Source organism: Capricornis sumatraensis, chromosome 11, assembly GCF_032405125.1.
Source record: "Capricornis sumatraensis isolate serow.1 chromosome 11, serow.2, whole genome shotgun sequence".
Lineage (NCBI taxonomy): Eukaryota > Metazoa > Chordata > Mammalia > Artiodactyla > Bovidae > Capricornis > Capricornis sumatraensis.
The window spans coordinates 42,851,882-42,870,399 of NC_091079.1; positions in this window are offsets into that span (position 1 = coordinate 42,851,882).

The following is an 18,518-nucleotide window of genomic DNA, read 5'->3' on the forward strand; positions in this document are numbered from 1 at the left end:
CCTGACCAGGGATGGAAACTGTGCCCCTCTGCAGCAGTGCAGAGTCTTAACCACTGGACCACCAGGGAAGTCCCCATGTGCAACTGAAATTTGGTACCTTGTAGACCTAGCTGTCCTGTGCCCCAGAGGAAAAAATAACAATGTACTGAGCATACCGCATTGTCTCTCTGTTCATCTCAGTCTGAAGTGGGCTCCAAACTGTCACATTTAGTTGAAGCTTTTCATCCTGTGGAATTTGTTTTTCTTCCATATTTCTTATGTGTGCATCTCGTAAGGTCAGAATCTGGTGTGTGTGTGTGTCTGTGTTTATTGTCATTTTCAGCAGGCATGTGGGAGGATAGTTTTCATGTGGCAGAGAAAGTCTAACAAGTGGGTATGCATAGCCTGGGAAAATCTGCCCATTCTCTGCAGAGGGAGGGAGGCGATTTGTAAAAATACAGTCCGAGACAGAGAGAGATACAGCACTGGTTAAGTGCCCAAGTCTCTCATTTTCAGTGAAGCAGAAATGACTAAACTCCATCCTCTATCTAATGATAGGGAAAAGAAGAGTGATAAAGGGCAAAGAGATTGTAACAATGTGGGTACCAAGCCTCCTTCTCGGCCTCGCCCACGGCCAGTGTAGTTGGATGAAAGACACTGCAGAGGGTTGACTTACAGGGGAAGACTGGCCAGAGGGGACCACCTGATGTGATTCCACGACATAAATCAGACTTTTTCCAGGTTTCCATCCGAGAGCTGTTTGCGGATCAGTCTTGGTACTGAAACAAGCAAGCTTTGCCATTCCTGGTCCCTTCCCTCTTCTCTACTCACTCTGTTATCATATTGAATGATGCTTGCTTGTTCTGTGGCTGCCTTCACCCACCTGAGTTTAATCTCCTTGAGGGCAGGGATTGGGTTTTTCTTTCTTTAAAAAAAAAATTAATACAGAGTGAAGTAAGTCGGAAACAGATAAATATCAAGTATTAACACATATATAACATATATATTAACACATATATATAACACACAAATATATGGTACAGATGAACTTATTTGTAAAACAGGAAAAGAGACACAGATGTAGAGAAGAAATGTATGAATACCAAGGGGGGAGAGGAGTGAGATGAATTGGGAGATTGGGATTGACATTTATACACTACTGTGAATAAAATAGATAACTCCATTCAGTTCAGTTCAGTCTCTCAGTCGTGTCTGACTCTTTGCGACCCCATGAATTGCAGCACGCCAGGCCTTCCTGTCCATCACCAACTCCCAGAGTTCACCCAAACTCATGTCCATCAAGTCGGTAATGCCATCCAGCCATTTCATCCTCTTTCGTCCCCTTCTCCTCCTGCCCCCAATCCCTCCCAGCATCAGAGTCTTTTCCAATGAGTCAATTCTTCACATGAGGTGGCCAAAGTATCAGAGTTTCAGCTTTAGCATCAGTCCTTCCAAAGAACACCCAGGACTGGTTGGATCTCCTTGCAGTCCAAGGGACCCTCAAGAGTCTTCTCCAACACCACAGTTCAAAAGCATCAATTATTCGGCACTCAGCTTTCTTCACAGTCCAACTCTCACAGCCATACATGACCACTGGAAAAACCAAAGCCTTGACTAGCCGGACCTTTGTTGACAAAGTAATGTCTCTGCTTTTTAATATGCTATCTAGGTTGGTCATAACTTTCCTTCCAAGGAGTAAGTGTCTTTTAATTTCATGGCTGCAATCACCATCTGTAGTGATTTTGGAGCCCTCAAAAATAAAGTCTGACACTGTTTCCACTGTTTCCCCATCTATTTCCCATGAGGTGATGGGCCAGATGCCATAATCTTAGTTTTCTGAATGTTGAACTTTAAGCCAACTTTTTCACTCTCCTCTTTCACTTTCATCAAGAGGCTTTTGAGTTCCTCTTCACTTTCTGCCATAAGGGTGGTGTCATCTGCATATCTGAGGTTATTGATATTTCTCCCGGCAATCTTGATTCCAGCTTGTACTTCTTCTAGTCCAGCGTTTCTCATGATGTACTCTGCATATAAGTTAAATAAGCAGGGTGACAATATACAGCCTTGATGTACTCCTTTTCTGATTTGGAACCAGTCTGTATCATTAAAAAAAAGTTATTAAATTAAAAAAATGAAAGATAAATAAGTAAATCACTATATACATTGTCTACCTGTGGCCTGGCACATAGGAACCCTCAATACCTTCCTTGAATAAATTTCTTAAATGAATAGACATATATAAAACAAATTATGTGTAAGTATATATGTATATATACACATATATGTATATATTTGAGGCTTCCCAGGTGACACAGTGGTAAAGAATCGGCCTGCCAGTGCAGGAGATGCAAGAGATGTGTGTTGAACCCTGGGTCGGGAAGATCCCCTGGAGAAAGAAATGGCAACCCACTCCAGTATCCTTGCCTAAAGAATCCCATGGACAGAGGAACCTGGTGGGCTACAGTTCATAGGGTTACAAAGAGTCAGATACGACTGAGCATACACACATACACATATTACACAATAAATATGTAATTTGTATTCTACTATCTGTCTGTTTTGTGTAACTGCTTTATTTTTATGCAATACATGCTTTTCTTTTAGAAAAGGTATGAGTTTTATTTATTATCAAAGCTAATTATTCTTATAGCATTATTTTTCAAGAGAAAAATAATTAACTTCTGTTTTTCTGTAACATTTACCTCTATGCTTATTTGAATGAGCTTGAAGATTTTTATGGATTGTCCCCACCTTCTTCAAGCACAGTAGAACACTTTTTCACCATTGTACTTTCTGATAATTTGACGTTAGCATAAAATTAAATTGTCAAGAAATCAAAGAACATTGACAATCTTGAAGTTGTCACTGAACAAAAATGACTGAGTCTAATTCATCTGTCTTTGGTTCCTGACTTACCAATTAATATTTCAGAATGAATTTTTCACTTAATTGTTCAAATCAAAAGTCCAGTCATCAAAAATTTTTCTGTTTATTGTCATATTTAATTTTCCCCAAAACAAAAATGCATACTGTGTAGATTTTTTTGAAGTCAAGAATCTTCCAGAAAAATTAGCAGCTGTCAAGAATGAATGCTTCTTGCAAAATAGTATTATTTATAACAGTACCAAAGAATGTTGTCTCATTTCTTCCCTGGGTTATTCCAAGATATCAGGAGTGATATTTAACAGACAAAATGATGAAGATTGCAATTAAAATCCTAACCTGTTCTAGCTGGTTAATTACAATGAACTATACTTTGTTTTTAATCTCCATCTAAAAAGCTCCTATTAACTTAGATTATGTTAGTGATTCTTCTATGTGGTTAAAATAAAATGAAGGATTTTGCTTCAAAAAATTAATTTGAAATCTTATATTAAGGTTTGTGACTTTGAAGCCTTTATTTTTTATATAAAATACACATGACAATTTATCAGAGGACTCAAATTTCTTTAAAAGAAAGCTAACACATCATTTAACTGTAAGTAGCTAAAGTACACACACACACACACACACACACACACACACACACATACATATTCTAAGACTAAAACAGGTTTCTAAATTTCATTAATATCTTTCCCAATACAGCAGTTTTAGATACTCATGTCCAATTGACTATTTGACATTTAATATACTACTTTAGGGCTTCCCAGGTGGCTCAGTGATAAAGAATCCACCTGCAGTGCAGGGGACCTGAGTTCGAACCCTGGGTTGGGAAGATCTCTTGGAGAAGGAAACAGTCCACTCCAGTATTCTTGCCTGGGAAATCCCATGAACAGAGGAGACTGGTAGGCTACAGTCCACAGGACTGCAAAGAGTCAGACACAGCTGAACATGCATGCACGCATGACCAGGTGCTCAAGAGACAGATGATAATACTTCAATGCCTCACAGGAGGATTAGACTAAATGTAATTTTAGCTCTCCGGCACCCTGTCTGTGCCTCTCAGGCTGGCTGCTGCATATCAGCAAACAACACCATCTATCAGGTTTTCCAGCCAGAAATCTCCAAGTCAGCCTTCCCTCCTTGCCGTTCCTCCATCGCAGCCAAGTAGCAGCAAATATGTCACGCTGTCCACTTCTCGTGGTGGCACGGCCACCTCCTCCTTCAGGTTGGTGGCTATTTACCTGGATGCTACTCTTTACTCTTTCTGCTTCCCTCTCGCTCTCCCAAAGCCACCATCACACAGAACCACTTTAACAAAATGAATTAGGTCATGTTGTTCCTCCTCCTAAAACCTTTTAGTAGATTTCCATTGCTCTTGGAAAAAGGCAAAACATTTTCCTGGACTACAGTGCTTGGCTCTTACCTGTCCATTGTCTCTCACATCCTTTATCCCTTGGTTACACAGGCCTGTGATCACCTTCTCAAACAAAAGGCGATTCTCACCCTGGATTCTCTGCATATGTTGCTTCCTTTCCATAGAATTCCTTCCTAGACTCTTTGTATGGCTGAGTGCTTTTCTTTCTTCTAGGTCAGATTAAACAGGAGGCAAAGATGAACAGTAGCAAAGGATGGAGGACAAAGACAATGTACCGATCATCAGACTAGGACTCAGAACTCTCCAGTTCTGTCTCCCCTCCACTTCCACCTCCGTCTCTGTCTACATATATATATATCTGTAGCTATGTATCACCATGTTAGTTACTCCATAAGGTAACAAGGAGCTACTATTAGGTGCAAGAGTCAAGATCAATCTACACATTGTAAAAGTATTTTGAGACTACATTTGAAACATAAATATTTTCTTGTTAAACTGAGTTAAAACAGACTATTCAGTTCAGTTCAGTTCAGTCACTCAGTTGTGTCCGACTCTTCGCGACCCCATGAATCGCAGCATGCCAGGCCTCCCTGTCCATCACCAACTCCCAGAGTTCACTCAGACTCACGTCCATCGAGTCTGTGAAGCCATCCAGCCATCTCATCCTGGGTCATCCCCTTCTCCTCCTGCCCCCAATACCTCCCAGCATCACAGTCTTTTCCAATGAGTCAACTCTTCGCATGAAGTGTCCAAAGTACTGGAGCTTCAGCTTTAGCATCATTCCTTCCAAAGAAATCCCAGGGTTGATTTCCTTCAGAATGGACTGGTTGGATCTCCTTGCAGTCCAAGGGACCCTCAAGAGTCTTCTCCAACACCACAGTTCAAAAGCATCAATTCTTCAGCGCTCAGCCTTCTTCACAGTCCAACTCTCACATCCATACATGACCACAGGAAAAAACCATAGCCTTGACTAGACGGACCTTAGTCGGCAAAGTAATGTCTCTGCTTTTGAATATACTATCTAGGTTGCTCATAACTTTTCTCCCAAGGAGTAAGCGTCTTTTAATTTCATGCCTGCAATCACCATCTGCAGTGATTTTGGAGCCCCCAAAAATAAAGTCTGCCACTGTTTACACTGTTTCCCCATCTATTTCCCATGAAATGATGGGACCAGATGCCATGATCTTTGTTTTCTGAATGTTGAGCTTTAAGCCAACTTTTTCACTCTCCTCTTTCACTTTCATCAAGAGGCTTTTGAGTTCCTCTTCACTTTCTGCCATAAGGGTCGTGTCATCTGCATATCTGAGGTTATTGATATTTCTCCCGGCAATCTTGATTCCAGCTTGTGTTTCTTCCAGCCCAGCATTTCTCATGATGTACTCTGCATAGAAGTTAAATAAGCAGGGTGACAATATGCAGCCTTGACGTACTCCTTTTCCTATTTGGAACCAGTCTGTTGTCCCATGTCCAGTTCTAACTGTTGCTTCCTGATCTGCATACAGATTTCTCAAGAGGCAGGTCAGGTGGTCTGGTATTCCCATCTCTTTCAGAATTGTCCACAGTTTATTGTGATCCACACAGTCAAAGGCTTTGGCATAGTCAATAAAGCAGAAATAGATGTTTTTCTGGAACTCTCTTGCTTTTTTGATGATCCAGCAGATGTTGGCAATTTGATCTCTGGTTCCTCTGCCTTTTCTAAAACCAGCTTGAACATCAGGGAGTTCACAGTTCCCGTATTGCTGAAGTCTTCACTTAACTAGAAAAACCTGAGCCTACTGGCTAATTGAAATTTTGGTGCATCAAGTACAGGACTTTATCTCCTGATGATCTGAAAGTCCAAGATAGACTAAAGATCGTGGATGGATCCTCTGTTCATTCAATGCCTTGAGCAGATATAGCTCTCATATCTATAATAATGTATGATGCTATATATGTTTAGCATATTTATTTATGAAAACCTCAATTATCTAAGTATGTTTGTTTTTATACTTAATTTCCTGATGATTTTTAAATAAAACGTGTACCTAAATATTGAATCTTATTTAATTCAAACTGAATTACAGACAGTTAAAAATAAAATACTGGATACTGTGCAATTATTAAATGGAATGAAAGTTGTGATTGATTTCGAAAGTGAACTTCAGGTTTTGAACAATCTGTGTATACTATATGCCTACATGGAGTGAATTTTAAACATTCGATTATCATTTTTACATAAACTTTATATAAACTGTCCCAGTGCATTATTAAATTAATAAATGTCAGGTCAGTGTATATCAATTGCTTCATGAAACCTGGATTTAATCTATTACTGTAAATGTTTTCTAAATAAGTCTGTGGAACACTGTGTTTATTAAATTATATTCATTAATCTTTGAAGAAAAAGATTATTTTCCTGATGTGAATTTCTAAATAATAATTAAAAGAGATTCTATTATAATTTAATAAGTGTTAAATTATGCATGGTTATAAAGCCAAATTTCAGGATAATTTCAGAACACAATGCTACTCTCCCAATTCATTCCCCTCTTCGCTTCCCCCAACTCTGTCCCCATATCTGTTCTTTGCGTCTGTGTCTCTATTTCTGCCTGAAAATTTTTTAAGAAAAAGGAATTTTTTCTGATTCAGATAACTGAAAATAAAGAAGTGGATCTGATGTCCTCAAGCATGGTTTGAATTAGAGTTCAAATGGCATCTTGTCAAGATGACCATTTTTCTATCTTATTTACATCCATAGTGTTGGGTGCACTATGAGGTCAGCTTTCTACGTAGTGGGTGAGAGGACCATCAGGAACTAAGGTATTAGTCTTTGTCACCTGTTAAACCCCAGATACACTCCATGGGAAACAGATGGGGAAACAGTGGAAACAGTGTCAGACTTTATATTTTGGGCTCCAAAATCACTGCAGATGGTGATTGCAGCCATGAAATTAAAAGACGCTTACTCCTTGGAAGGAGTTATGACCAACCTAGATAGCATATTGAAAAGCAGAGACATTACTTGGCCAACAAATGTCTGTCTAGTCAAGGCCATGGTTTTTCCAGTGGTCACGTATGGATGTGAGAGTTGGACTGTGAAGAAAGCTGAGCGCTGAAGAATTGATGCTTTTGAACTGTGGTGTTGGAGAAGACTCCTGAGAGTCCTTTGGACTGCAAGGAGATCCAACCAGTCCATTCTAAAGGAGATCAGTCCTGGGTGTTCTTTGGAAGGACTGATGCTGAAGCTGAAACTCCAGTACTTTGGCCACCTCATGCGAAGAATTGACTCATTGGAAAAGACCCTGATGCTGGGAGGGATTAGGGGCAGGAGGAGAAGGGGACAACAGAGGATGAGATGGCTGGATGGCATCACCACTAGATGGATGGAGTTTGGGTAAACTCTGGGAGTTGGTGATGGACAGGGAGGCCTGGCATGCTGCAATTCATGGGGTCGCAAAGAGTCGGACACAACTGAGCGACTGAACTGAACTGAACTGAACTGAACTGAAACCCCAGATAAATGTTTTCATCTGTTTCCTGATGGCTCTAGTCAAGATTCTGGTGATTCTGATAAGCCCAGTTTAAGTCATGTGACCACCCGTGATTCAATTACTAAAGACTTAATTACTGCATATATTATCTAATTCAATTCCTATTAGCCAAGTTTAGATCCTCAACCATATGTGGACATAGAGTATGGTGTCAATTTTCACAGGATTGCATGTATGGAGGGTGGAGATGGTTTGGTTATCAAAAGAAAATGAAATTTTTTTGCTAGAAAAGGGAGAAAGGGGAAAAACACAAAATTTTCTCTGTGGGATACCATAATGAAAGAAACCTAAGCATATTTTTATAAAATTTTTACAAAGGCTATAAGCTTATCATTTTGTAGTTTGAAGAACCTGGATGGGATTTTTGCTTCTGTATAGATGGTCAACAAAAACTTATGAAAAGAAACATAAACAAGGTGTCACTCTCCACCTTGGTGGAAAGTGGTTCTGTTTCATCAGCATTCTTTTTTCCCCCTAAGTTCAAACTAACATATTGTTTTCTGTGTGTTTCCAATACAACATGGAACGTTTATCAGGCAGTCATATGGTGAACTTGATGACGTGCTCCGGATGCATCGTAATAGAACACTGCTGCTTTTGTTATTGTTGTCTTTTATTTTCTTAGCTGTAGTTCACTTACTTAAATTGGATCCAAATTTCTAATTAACTGCTGCATTCACACTAACCTTCCTGCTCTGCACATGTCATTCTTTACTTATCTGCATTAGTGATGAACTGTGGGCATCTCAGGAAACTTGTGGCCGAGTGATAAGGGCAGAAAACAGGAACTCAGTTTAAAGGCTCCCATTTCTCTTCTACAGTCTTTGTAAGAGCACCCAGTTTATCTTTTAGGCATTTAAATTACAATGACCAAGTTTTCCAGTCTAATTCTCAGGCACACTTCTCCTGCAACTGATCTATTTAAACACAAAAAGCAAATAAGGAAAATATTTTAAGTGTTAGAAGACAATTATGATAGTAATATGAGTTTTCCTTGAAATGTATAACTTGAAATTTAATCCATGTCTGAGTTATTGTTAGATGCTAAGACTCTAAGAAAATTACAATTATTTTTGTGTGTGTGCTCAGTCGCTTACTCATGTCCGACTCTTTGAGACGCTATGGACTGTAGCCCATAAAAGGGATAATATATACAAACGCCCAAAAGAGGGGAAATCATATAACCCAGAGTTAGCCAAGTAGTCTATGAACTCTGAGATTTACTTTTATTCAGAGCTTTATTTAATGATCCTGCAGAAGGGAACAGCTACCTACTCCAGTGTTCTGGTCTGGAGAATTCCAAGGAGTGTGTAGTCCATGGGGTCTCAAAGAGGTGGACATGACTGAGTGAATTTCACTTACTTAATGAAAGACAAAGATTCTCGGTCAGATTTTTTTTTTTTTTTAATGACATGCCTATAAAAGTTACCTTGCCCTAAATGGCATAATGTCCCTTTCTGGGACATTTATATGTCAGTATCAGCTATTGTTTGGGCAACCCACTCCAGTATTCTTGCCTGGGAAATCCCATGGACAGAGGAGCCTGGTGAGCTACAGCCCATGGTGTTGCAAAAGGTAGGACACAACTGAGCATGCACACGTAAGCTATTGTTTACCTAGTAGTGAAGAGGGAAAACAAATTGTTTCCTTTTTAGAGGAGAAGTTACTGTACACCTTGAATTAATAGTTTCATATCTATACCAGCAGCTACTGCTCACATCTCAGGAATTCTTTAGCCCAAAGAAGCAGAGAACCCTTTCTTTTCATTTCTCATCGTTTATCATTAACACTAGTCATCCTGAATGTTCTGAACCCTTTCTTTGCCCCCAAACCTCCTACTCTAGCTCTGTTCCAGTTTGTCTTAGCCTTTGGATTTATAAACATAATTTAATAATGATGATAGTGATAGACATCATTTTCCCCAGATCTTGTGTCTTTAGTGCTATGGAAAAGATTGAAGTTTAGGGATTTTGTTTTTTCTACCCACCTCACTGCATTTTTCGCTGTGGAAGGGAATGAGTTTCATTTTTGAGATAGCTATTCCAGGAAATAATAGGCCAGAATGCTCACTGATGGCTATCGATATGCTAGAGGTATGGATTATTGGAACAATACAATACACAATTTTTTGCACATATAGTACCATGAGCCTGACAATATGAGAATATGCACCCTGTCAAAAGCACAAAAACATTTAATAAAAATGACAATATAATGAGTCTGTGAAGAAATCACAATGGATTTGCTTTTAAATCAGTGCCATACCTTGTGGTGTTTTACTATGGAGAAATTTAAATTATTAATCAAGGACCAAAAGGTCCTTTTGAAATTCAAAGACATAAATCTACATAATTATAATTGAAAGAAGAAACCAAAAATGAAGTTAAAAACTGCAAACTGAACCATAAAGATTATACTTCATAAAGGTGCAAAATGAAGAGAACTTATATTTAAAGGGAAATTTATTTTATTTTTTGTCTGTGTCTTGTAGCTTGCAGTTCTTGGTTCCCCACCCAGGGATCAAACCTGAGCCCCTTGTAGTGCTAAGTCCCAACCAATGGACACTAGAGAATTCCCTAGACTTGAATTTTATATCAGAGAAGTCAATGGCAACGCACTCCAGTACTCTTGCCTGGCAAATCCCATGGATGGAGGAACCTGGTAGGCTGCAGTCCATGGGGTCGCTAGGAGTCGGACACAACTGAGCGACTTCACTTTCACTTTTCACTTTCATGCATTGGTGAAAGAAATGGCAACCCACTCCAGTGTTCTTGCCTGGAGAATCCTAGGGACGGGGGAGCCTGGTGGGCTGCCGTCTATGGGGTCGCACAGAGTTGGAAACGACTGCAGCGACTTAGCAGCAGCAGTAGCAGCTGATGGAACAGGGTGGTGGTTGCTGAGGCTGGGGTGGCTGTGGCAATTTCTTTTTTTTTTTCCATTTCTTAAAATAAGAAACAGTGAACATTATCAATAAACAGTAATACTTTGAAAAAGATCTTTTTTCTTTTTTTTTTCTGAGCAGTAAGTCTTAACAGTGGGCTTAAGATATTCACTGGCCGTGTTGTCAACACGTGTGCTGTCATCCAGGCTTTGTTGTTCTGTTTGTAGAGAACAGGCAGAGGAGATTTAGCATAATTCATAAGGACTTTAAGATTTTCAAAACAGTAAATGACTATTGGCTTCAACTTAAAGTCACATGAGCCTCTAACAAGAGAATCAACCTTGAAGCCAGACAGTGACTTTTCCCCTCCAGCTAGAAAAGTCCGAGATGACATCTTTCAATATAAGACTGTTTCTTCTACACTGAAAATCTGCTGTGTAGTGTAACCATGCTCGTGGTAATCTGAGCTAGATCTTCTGGATCACTTGTTGAAGTTTCTACATCAGAACTTGCTGCTTCACATGGCACTTTTATGCTATGGAGATGGTTTCTTGCCATAAACATCATAAGGCAACCTTTGCTATCTTCAGTTTTTTATTTTTTCTGCATCTTCCTCTCCTCTCTCGGCCTTTATAGACTTGATTAGAGTTAGAGCCTTGCTCTGGACTTTGGCTTAAGCGAATGTTGTGTCTGGTTTGATTTTCTATCCAGACCACTAAAATTTTCTTTATATCAACAATAAGGCAGGTTCACTTTCCTATCATTCCTGTGTTTATTGGCATAGTACTTTAAATTTCCTTCAGGAACTTCATCTTTGGCTTCATATTTTAGTTTAACTGTTTGGCACAAGAGTCCAAGTTCAGTCTGTCTCAGTTTGAATATGCCTTCTTCACTAAGTTTAATAATTTCTAATTTTTGATTTAAAGTGAGAAACGTGGGATTCTTTCTTTCAATTGCAAACCCAGTAAGACTCTCTTTTTCAGAGAAAATGCACAGTGGCTGGTGCAATATTGTTTAAGTCATGAAAACTCCATCCTGAAATTAATCTGGAAAGAAAGTGAAAAGAAATAAATGATTTTTAAAGAAAGTCCTGGGATCTGATTTTGCTTTTCCCTACCAGAAAGCCAATTTCAGTGGTTTGAATGGTTAGCAGCCTACTAAGCATATTACACAACCAATCACTTGAAGATCTGTTAAGTGATTTTTATATTATTTAGTGCCAACACTCCCAGTAGGTCTCTGGCAGATAAATGAGGTTTTACTTGAAGATTAAACTGATTCTGCTTCTATAGCACACTGATTGAAAAGAAAATGAAGTCAGAAGAGATATATGATTGAGCAAGCTTCCCGGTCTTTCTATAAAAATGCAACTTGGGACATTTCATTACACCCACCTGTGAAATGGAAAATGCTTCCAACCCCACTGAGATAAATGTCTCTTACTCAGTATGACGGTCGCAGGCTGCAAGAGTGGAGAACTATGTGCATGTGTGTGTGTGTGTGTGAGAGAGAGAGAGAGAAAGAGAGAGAGAGAGAGATGGTGAGGGTGAGTGAAGGAGGGGAAGAGAGATAAATGGCTTTTCTAGGCTTTAAATTGTGTAAAATTTCCAGAGACTTCCCTGGCAGTCCAGTGGCTAAGACTCTGGGCTCCTAATGCAGGGGACCTGGGTTCAATCGCTGGTCAGGAAACTAGGTCTCACATGAGAAAACTAAAGATCCTGTGTGCTGCAACCAAGACCCAGCAACCAAATAAATAAATAAAAGTTAGAAAAAAATTTGTGAATGACAAATGGATGGAATATTGGTCCCTCTGTCCCAGGATTTCCTTCCTAAGATCTCAGATTTATAGAAAGCTTTGTTATTTTTCATTTGATGCTGGGACACATAAAATTGATTCCACATGTCTGTTTGCCATTTTCTCTGACTTCATCCTCTGGATAAAGACAACAAGCTTTTGGAGCTTGATTTTATTTACCCATAATTGTATGATCTTTGGGAAATGTTTATGCCTCAGAAGTAGAAGATTGAGGATGATTCCAGGACACTGGATTTTTGAGAAGATTAAGTCAGCTATGACCAGAAGAGTGCTTGGCTCCATGTTGGATATCCACTCAATAAACATTCATTTCCATCCGTTCTTTTTAAAACTTCAAGTCCAGTCTAGAAAGCTGGAGATAGCCCAGGGGTGTGCTCGGCCCATATGGGGTTTTGTGTGCTCCTCGCCCTCCCTTTGCAGGCTGAGCTAAATGTACCCAGGGTATAAATACACTGTCGAAAACTCCACCAGGCAGAGGGGGTGGAGCTAGAACCCCACTTGTTGTATGAAGAACACGTCCAGTGTCCCGGGTCAGGTCACAGGGTATGTGTCTTCTTGCCTCATGTCCACAGGATCTGAGAACTCTGCCTGCATGGAAGTTAAAACAGCTCTTAAAGAAACCTTCACTTCATGCTTGACCTTTCACTAAGACCTTTCAGTCTTTGTCTTAGGAGTATTTGCAGTCATCTGACTGATAAATTTTCTCTGATTGTGAGCTCAATTCCATTTTTTCCCCTTAATGAAATACTCCCACTTTATCATTTGTCACAGATAAAATTAATTGCAGCTGTTTTCTAAAATTGGACAATGGCTGTATTTTTTCCCACTTGTTTATTCTGTATAACTCCGGTTGATTACCTTTAAAAGTGGATGAGGAAGAAATCTTTTTTCTTTACAAAGACCAAAAGTTGAGATTCAATTATTCACCTGTGCCTTTTGAATGGAATTATTCCTGAAAAAAAATTTAAAAAGGAAGTGTTTGGGAATCAGACTTCTGTTAGTATTATAGGATTCCAAATTTATTTTTACAGTAAGTTGGGTATTTCTCCTGGAAAAAAAACAAAAAACAAAAACCTGAAGCAATGATGCCCTAAATAAGTTCACTTTTCTCTAATGTGCCCCAGATGAAGAAAATTCCTTAAAATAACAGAAATAGACCATTTGGATGGATTTAGTTTATAAGGAAGATGCTCCACTCACCCTCTAACATAGGGCCTGGTATCATTATTTTGATTATTTCTACAAAAAATAATCCTGTAGAAATCCCATATCCAAACTCTCAGAGAAGGCAGCATAATTTCAGAATTGTTAAAGGCATGAACAATTGTGGATTTATTTTTCATGTCTACAGTTTTGACTTAGTATTGGACCCAGTACAGGTTCTGAAGATAATACAGATCATTGTTTCAGAGGTTTCCTAGAGAAATCTAAAAGAACTTAGCATTGAATACAACATGATTTGAAAATTTTTTCCACATTTTTTTAACGTTCTTTTCTACAGAAATTGTAATGTATAGTAATCTGAGACAATATAGGGGCAATTATATCATAAAATGTGAGCAACTGTGTTTGATGGTGTTATTATTTAGGCTTCCCAGGTGGCGCTAGTGGTAAAGAACTCTCTGGCCAATGCAGGAGACATAAGAGACACAAGTTTGATCTCTGGGTCTGGAAGATCCCCTGGAGGAGGGCATGGCAACCCACTCCAGTATTCCTGCCTGAAGACTCCCATGGACAGAGAAGCCTGGCTACAGTCCATGGGGTCACAAAGAGTAGGTTATGACTGAAGCAACTTAGCATGCACACCCATGTTTAATGGTGTTATTATTTTCTAGTTCCATTAATCGGGACATTAGTTTTCAGATAACATCTCTGAGTACAGCTTCAAAGTAATTTACCCTTGCTTGTGGCAGAGGTCCAGCACTTTCATTTCCATCTAGCACAGAAGACCTGTTATGATTTTTTTTTGGCAGAACAAAAATAGCATGTAAATCTCTCTCGAATATGAGTGGGGCTTAACTGCCATTGCAGATGCCTTAGTTGGAGAATGTAGTCTATTCTGCTTCATTTTTCAGCCCTCGTGGCTTTGTCTGCATTGGTGGTGGTGGTTTTATACCCATATGGACACAGTTTATGAACCACTATATCTTCCCAGTCTATCCTAAGAGAAATCAACCCTGAATATTCACTGGAAGGATTGATGCTGAAGCTCCAATACTTTGACCACCTGATGTGAAGAGCCAACTCATTGGAAAGGACCCTGATTCTGGGAAAGACTGAGGGCAGGAGGAAAGTGGGTGACAGAGGATGAGATGGTTAGATAGCATCACTGATTCAATGGACATGAATTTGAGCGAACTCCTGGAGATATTGAAAGACAGGAGAGCCTGGTGTGCTACAGTCCATGGAGTCCCAAAGAATTGGACACAACTTAATGATTGAACACCAACAACATATTTTCCCACTTAACTACTCTGCATTTGGTGTTCTTGTTTGTTTTAAAAGTGTATCTTGGGACTTTTCTGGTGGTCCAGTAGCTGAGACTTCAAGCTCCCAATGCAGAAGGGCCAAGGTTGGATCCCTGGTCAGGGAACTAGATCCTGTATGCTGCAACTAAGACCTGGCACCAAATAAATAAAAACAAATACTTTTTAAAAAGTATCTTGAAAACAACCTTCAAAATGTGAAAATTTCTGATTCTAAAATCTAGCTTTTCATGAGTAGAGCCTGTGTATGTGTGTGCTCAGTCGTGTTTGAGTCTTTGCATCCCCATGGACTGTAGCCTGCCAGACTCCTCTGTTCATGGGATTTCCCTGGCAAGAATACTGGAGTAGGTTGCCACTTCCTTATTCAGGGGATCTTCCTGAAGCGATTGAACCTGCATCTCTTGTATCTTCTGCTGTATCTCCTGCATTGGCAGGCAGATTATCGCTGAACCAGCAGGGAAGCTCCAGGGAGACCCTATATTTCTGTAAAAATTAACAATAAACAATTGAAATTTGATTTATAATGCCTACCCTATCAGATATTGAGGTTTTAATGTATCAGTTCAGTTCAGTTCAGTCGCTCAGTCATGTCCAACTCTTTGTGACCCCATGAATCACAGCACGCCAGGCCTCCCTGTCCATCACCAACTCCCGGAGTTCACTCAGACTCACGTCCATCGAGTCAGTGATGCCATCCAGCCATCTCATCCTCTGTTGTCCCCTTCTCCTCCTGCTCCCAATCCCTCCCAGCATCAGAGTCTTTTCCAATGAGTCAACTCTTCCCATGAGGTGGCCAAAGTACTGGAGTTTCAGCTTTAGCATCATTCCTTCCAAAGAAATCCCAGGGTTGATCTCCTTCAGAATGGACTGGCTGGATCTCCTTGCAGTCCAAGGGACTCTCAAGAGTCTTCTCCAACACCACAGTTCAAAAGCATCAATTCTTTGTTGCTCAGCTTTCTCACAGTCCAACTCTCACATCCATACATGACTACTGGAAAAACCATAGCCTTGACTGGACGGACCTTAGTCGGCAAAGTAATGTCTCTGCTTTTGAATATGCTATCTAGGTTGCTCATAACTTTTCTTCCAAGGAGTAAGCATCTTTTAATTTCATGGCTGCAATCACCATCTTCAGTGATTTTGGAGCCCTCCCCCAACAAAGTCTGACACTGTTTCCACTGTTTCCCCATCTATTTCCCATGAAGTGATGGGACCAGATGCCATGATCTTTGTTTTCTGAATGTTGAGCTTTAAGCCAACTTTTTCACTCTCCTCTTTCACTTTCATCAAGATCCTTTTGAGTTCCTCTTCACTTTCTGCCATAAGGGTGGTGTCATCTGCATATCTGAGGTTATTGATATTTCTCCCAGCAATCTTGATTCCAGCTTGTGCTTCTTCCAGTCCAGTGTTTCTCATGATATACTCAGCATATAAGTTAAAAAAGCAGGGTGACAATATACAGCCTTGCCGTACTCCTTTTCCTATTTGGAACCAGTCTGTTGTTCCATATCCAGTTCTAACTGTTGCTTCCTGGCCTGCATACAGATTTCTCAAGAAGCAGGTCAGGTGTATACTTCATGCCTAATGATTCATCAGGATTATTGCTGTTTAGAAAATTGCTAATATTAAAATCCCACATGTGGAAAGTCGTTTTTCATATAATTGGGTTAGGCTAAGTGAAGTCGCTCAGTAGTGTCCAACTCTTTGCGACCCCAGGGACTGTAGCCTACCAGGCTCCTCCATCCATGGGATTCTCCAGGCAAGAATACTGGAGTGGGTTGCCATTTCCTTCTCCAGGGGGTTAAGGATGTATTTATTTGCCTATTTTCAGTAAATATTTTCATTTGAATATCACTATTTATTGTTCTCTTACCTCTCATATGCCTTATTAGTTGAGTTGTACTTTACAGATTTTAGATCTCAAAAAAGTTTACTAACTTGGAAAAAATGACATCTCAGTTTTGGCATGTCTTGTGTAGAAATTATCTGATTTTTGAGAATCAAACATTTTTATTTGTAAAACATGTCATGTACTGTATTCAATAAAATATAAAATGATTTTGCATTTCTAAGTATAATTTTCTCTTCCAAATGCACTCATTGCCATTCTGGGCTAGTATTAGCCACATAGGGGGGACAAACATTTTCTGTGATGTCCTGTTCTACTCTTCCTTTCTCCATGGAGCAGGTTAATATTTTCAGAAAGGATAGAGAACCCTCTGGACCACAAGCTTTCATCTTTGCTCTAACCCAAGGTAGCTGCACAGTCTTAGTGTCCTGATGTACCTGCATGTACAGACTCAACTCCATCCATTTAAACATGGCTCATCTTTCCCAGGGCATCATTTTTGACTTGGCTAGACTGTGGATGTCTCACCTCCAATTTACTGTCTACCCACTGTACATGTCAATTTTCTCTTTTTAATATTTAGCATTTTAGAAGTCATGCTGTTAAGACAACCAAGTCTGTTTGGGAGCACGTAATTCATTCTTACCTGGACATGTTGCTTTATCTGGTGAGACCTCCAGAGTTGTCCTTGGGTCACCTTACTGTCTTTTTAAATTATGAAAGTATGATGACACAGTTATGGGAGACTTGGAAAGTACAGAACAAAGTTACATATAGTTCCATTATATATTACAATTTTTAATTAGATAAATTAAGATTTTTAGTTGGAGTTTCAGTATCAAACTCTCAAAAATTAATGGAATGATTAGACAGAAAAGTAGAAGGCTACAGTAGATCTGAAAAGCACCATGAACCAATTAAACATACTTAAGATTTATACAATTTTCACACAATAGCTGGGTACAAATTTTATTCAAGTTCCCATAGACTATAAACCAGGAGACACTGGAACGTATCCAGGAGCATAAAGAAAGTGAAGTCGCTCAATCGTGACTGACTCTTTGCAACCCTATGGATTGTGGTCTGCCAGGCTCTTCCATCCATGGGATTTTCCAGGCAAGAGTACTGGAGTGGGTTTCCTTCTCCAGAGGATCTTTCCAACCTATGGATTGAACCTGGGTCTACCTCCATTATAAGCAGATGCTTTACTGTCTGAGCCACCAGGGCATAAAGCAAGGTGCAAAAATTTCATGGCCTAAAGGTATTGAAGTCATACAAAGCCTGTTCTCTTAACACTGTGGAATTATGTTAGGAATCAATATCAAAAGATATTTGAAAATAATTTTACATATTTTCAAGTGGATCACCTTATCTTTTTGGCAGAAAAAAATTATGTATATTCTGTTTCCATCTTATTTTGTCTTTATCCTAAGGTCTTGTTGACCTGTATACATTTCCTTAACTTATTAAGAATTCATTTTATTTCTACCATTGATGTCAATGTATTTTCCTCCTTCTATTCAGTAAGTCCCCCTTAGATTTCTTCTTGACTATCTGTGCCCTTTGGAAGCCATGGGTAGTTACAGTAACTTCCAAGTGACTGAATCAAGTACCACACAGGGTGAACCAGGCACATAGGGATCAGGTTGGGGGAAGATGTTGAAAGAAGAAAGAAGCTCTGGTTGCTAAGCAACCAAGTTCTCAAATACCCTCCCA